Source organism: Pteropus medius, unplaced genomic scaffold, assembly GCF_902729225.1.
Source record: "Pteropus medius unplaced genomic scaffold, Ma_sr-lr_union100, whole genome shotgun sequence".
Taxonomy (NCBI): domain Eukaryota; kingdom Metazoa; phylum Chordata; class Mammalia; order Chiroptera; family Pteropodidae; genus Pteropus; species Pteropus medius.
Window position 1 is genome coordinate 4,674,136 of NW_024340699.1, and position 5,005 is coordinate 4,679,140.

General features: G+C 36.9%; 1 non-coding gene across 1 annotated transcript; it reads left to right on the plus strand.

Moving 5' to 3' along the window:
- Positions 1-2,459: 2,459 nt before the first annotated feature.
- LOC120616738 (5S ribosomal RNA) lies at positions 2,460-2,578 on the plus strand. The gene has a single exon (XR_005656669.1). It is a non-coding gene; the product is annotated as a 5S ribosomal RNA (ribosomal RNA).
- Positions 2,579-5,005: the final 2,427 nt, after the last annotated feature.

Genomic DNA, 5,005 nt, shown 5'->3' on the forward strand with positions numbered 1-5,005 from the left:
TCTAGACAAGAGTCTGACCTATTTAAATCAAGGAAGAATCATAACACCCTTTGAATATAGTCATGCCACATAATTTCTTTTGCTTTTAAACATATCTTCTACCTAGTTCCTACTATGTCACTAAATGAAAATAACACCCACCCCCCACCACCACCACCTTTTCCTCTTCTTTATCAATAACATCCAGGTGGTTCCTTGTAGCTCCCTTTACTCAGGACCATAAATGTCCCAGCTCCCCAAACCCAGGACTTCTACTCCCATAAAAATGAAATGGGAAGACACCCCTTTGTTAACTTTCTATAGAAGCTGAAGTTCCCGTTGGGCCATAATTAGTAACCAGAGCTGAAGGTTTAGCAATTAAATCCCCCATGAAAATATATGAATAAAAGTAGAAATGTTATGGGCTGATTTTTTGACTAACCTTCTGCCAGCTCTTGCAATGTTGTATGAAGAGATGCCAGCACATTCAATAAATCTCAGCTGGCTGTTGTCCAGGAGAAATTATCACCAGCCCGTTGAAGGATCTCTGGCTTCTTCTTAAGAAAGGGAGGGAAGGGAGAATTGTTCTGGTTCATTCTGAGTTGTGCATTATACATTAAATTAAAATATATGTTTCACCCATTTAGCAGTCTGAATAATAAAAGCTGTATACAGCTGCAACGACTCTGCTCAATGCATTTTAATGACTGATTTGTGAATATACTAGAATTATAGCTGCTATTCAAATATTTTCCTTTTTTTAAGAAGTCACAAATCCCTCCCTTTAAAAATTCACAGACAAACACGTTATAATCTTTTAATAATATGTCCTAAAGAGTTTTAAAGCTTAGAATGTGTGGAAATTATTTGTTTTAGGACCAGTAAATATAATGGGCTTGTCAATATGGTATTCAAATAACTGTCAAAATATTTGGAGTGTCTCCAACGAAAGGAACCTAACTCAATTTCTGCATTCAAATGAATTCTAAATAGAAAAAGTGATATACAGTTCAAAAGGAAGCATTAGACTATAAAGCACCTTCCCATTTCTCTAAGGAATTGTGATCTCCTACTCAAATAGACTTTTAAATGGCTGCCGAGTTTTCAGGCTTCTCAGATGTTCATACTTAAATCAGTTTGAACTCGTTAAGTAGAGTCACAATTAGAATTGTAATTTCTTTTCTTTGCATTTTTAACCAATTGTGAAGAAAGCTAATAAAATTGGAAAATGAACATCTGCAATCTTTAATATGATAACTAGGTCTTAGAAGGGTGAAACAATGCTTTATCGACCTCCAGAGGTTATTTTTCTAAGCATAATGCCAACTCTGACATAGCGGCTCTGTACTTTTTATATGATGACCCATAAACCACAAACCAGAAGCTTTCTCTAATGAGTTCTAAAAGCCACGAGATTTAACTTATCAAAGTCCACTTATAAGAAAGAAAATGACATATTATGACAAAGGTAGTATAACATTCTAAATTTCTCATAGAAATTTATAAAAATCTTATTAACTAAGCAGCTAAAAGTTTAGGATGCTTATTATGATCAATGTAAGGAAATTCTCAGTAATTTACCATTAATTCATATGTCCATTCAAATGGGTTGGGAACTTGTTAGTAAAACATGATGCTCTATGAAATCCTTTGCAGAGCAAATGCTTGCTCATTTCATCCTTAAATAACCCTCAGTCTCTTAACACTGTCTCCAGGATCTTGTTTTATAAAGCATGGTTTCCCCAGCTTCCCTTCCCCTGCCAGAAAAAGAAATTTGAAGATTTTTAGAAGCTGAAAACAATGTTTTATTTCAGAATGTATTAGTGGTTTTTAGCACTCATGATTCAAATTTCTTCCTAAGCAGTTTTCTGAATCTGTAAACCAGTCTCAATGTCTATTTATGAGAATTAATTTAGAAAAGCCCCTTTGGAATTGTTCTAGAACAGGAGTCAGTAGCCTTTTCCTGTAAAGGACCAGATAGTAAATCATTTGGGCGTTCAGGACCCTCTCTGTCACACTCTCTCAACTCTGCCATTGCAATGCAAGGGGAACCTTAGACAACATGCAGACTTGTATGTGGTTGGTGGATTTGGCCCATGGGCTATTCTGAAGCAGTGATTCCCAACTGACATTTCTGTGATGGGGAAAGAACATGAGAAGTTCATGGTGGGATATAGTTCAAGAAATTTTCATCTTTTCTATCAAGAGTGAACAAGAAATCTATTTTTTTCTAAAGTAATAATTTGGGGGGACTGTAGTTCATTAAAAATTGCATGACTAATACAAATGAGGGTCAGAAGTCACTTTAAATATAACTATATCATTAACATGTATCATATAGAATAGTGATGTCCAATAGAAATGTCTTATGAGACATATGTGATTTCAAATTTTCTAGTAGCCATATTAAAACAATAAAAAGATAAAGTAAAATTAATTTTAATACTATACTTTAATTAACTCAACATCTTAAAAATTTTGTCTATGGCCATGCCACCCTGAATAAGCCCAATCCCATCTGAACTCAGAAGCTAAGCAGGGTTGGGCCTGGTTAGTACTTGGGTGGGAGACCACCTAGGAAGACCAGGTGCTGTAGGCATAAAAAATAAAAAATAAGGGATTGTAAGCTGACAAGGTCCTTGCAATCTGTGAGGTCAACCAAAGGTTACCTCACCTAAAAAATAAATAAATAAAAATTTTGCTTATACTATGTAATCAATGTTAAAAATTATCTATAGGATATTTTACATTTTTTTTTATACAAGACCTTTGAAATCTGTTGTATGTTTTACATGTACAGCATATTTCAAATTGGTCTAGTCACATATCCAGTGCTAATTGGCCACGTGTGGCTGGTGACTACCATATCGGATACTACAGGAAAAGATCAGGTAATACATTACTTATAATCACTGGATTATATTTTGGGAACAAGTATGTAAAACATGGGCAGGTTAATGCTCTCTTTTTCATTCTCTGCAACTGAGCCTAAAACACCTTCATAACACAGCATTTTGGGAAGTCACTGACAATCAGGAGAGCCAACATTTAGGGTGAAACCTCTCTGCCAGTCTGTATAGAGACTTCAAGAGAAATTCGGCCACATAATCATTTTAAATCTCAGGGTTCATTTAAAACAGCTATTTTCTTTTATTTCCCAAGCAGGAGTTGAAAATTCCAGTGCTGGGAAATACCACATAGGTAGAAATGAGAGAATCCAGCTGGGTGAAGACAGTAGAGAATTATAGAGTGATGGGACCATCTGTGGCAGATGGCAAGTATATGTTCTCTCTGAAGTATCCACATTCCAAAAACTAAACACTGTGTCACCAAATAAAACACATCTGCAAGGCCACCACTGGCTGTCCTGACCTATCTGTTTGCCATCTCTGGCTACACACACTAAGCCTAAAGTTGTATTTACTAATCTAAAAGAATTAACATTATTATATTCGAACAGATCAGTATTTGTCCGATCATTGCCAGTTTGGGGAGGGTCAGGCGATCTATCTCCAGCCTCACTTCTCCCTCTGCCCTTCTGTCTTGTGGGGTATCCTGCCCACTTTGACCACAGCGTCTGTCACAAATTCCTTTTGCTCACAATTTCTCTACTCTTCTTTACCAACCAGGTAAAAAAAAATGCCCCTCTCAGAAGCCTTCCCAATCTCTGTCTAATGTTCAAAGCCATGAAGATCCACAAAGCTAACATTCAAAAAGCTCTGGAAACTAAAAGCTTTTGAACACTTGTGTGGTGATAACATCTTACCTGGTCTGAACTCAGTTATCAGCAAATTGTGACTTTGCTAGATGTGAGTCTCTTGATAGGTCTTTATTTAGCTATAACCATTGTAAAAATTCCTACAGCAGTAATGTTAATGTTTTTGAATACAGGTGCTGTCCTAGATCCCACTGGGATGATTGTGTCATCTATAGTGTTCATACCATGTTTTCTTTCTAGTATCAGAAAAATTCTGAAACACACCTGGCTCCAAGGAGCCTTTATTAGTAGACCTTTATTACTACTAGTAGAAGTAGTACCAGCAGTAACTAGTTATTTAGCACTAAATATGCTCCAGGTACTTTATATGGTTTAATTCCTTTATTCCACACACCTGTTCAACTAGGTAGGTATTATTATTATCTTCTTTTACAGTTGTAAAAAGTAAGGCACAGTGGAGTTAGGTAGCTTGCCCAAGGTCACACAGCTCCTAAGTGGCACCACTAGGGGATGCCAGTAATCAAACCAAGCAGTCTGGCATAGAGACTGTAGTCTGTCTTCATCACTGAGCCAAGTGCCTCTCCAAGTGATGGATCCCCCTCACTTGACATGTAATATGTGAATGTCCGTCCCCTGAACTAGAATTCCTACTCCCTGAAGGCAGCAGTTGTCTCCCTGATGCCTGGTAAAGGTGAGCATAGCATTTATAGCAAAGAATCATTAGGTGTAAAAGAGAGTTACGAATTTCAGGATCTTACTGTAGGTTCTGCAGATTATATTCCCTTTTGTTCTATCTTCTATAAACTGTTATTCAATAAACTCTGCTCCTCTCAAGGAAAAGAAACACAGGCGCATATATGTCGTACTTCAGCTACAGTCAAGGGGAGTTCTCCTGGTTCCCACATATTAAATGTTTACCCTGAGCTATGCAGTGTGGAAGAGCTATGCATGTCTTGTCTCAGTGTATCCCCTACAGTTTCTGGGGAAGTGCTATTTCTGTTGCCTATTGTTGCAGATGAGAAAACCCAGATTTGGAGATGTGTGATCATGTTATTAGAAAGTGGTGAAATTGTATTAAAACTTAGGTAGTTTGACCCCAGAGCCCACAATATTCCTTGATTTCCTTCTTTGCCTACTTTCTATGATGCTGCTAGTTACATTTCTAAGATACAAGTCACTTTCCAACTTCAGTTTTCCTTTCACTCATATCTCTTGCCACACCAAGTGAATAGTCTGTGAATAGTCCATCCACTTACCATAGAAAATACTCATTAATCCTCACAATAATATGCATTTGTGCTATTTAAC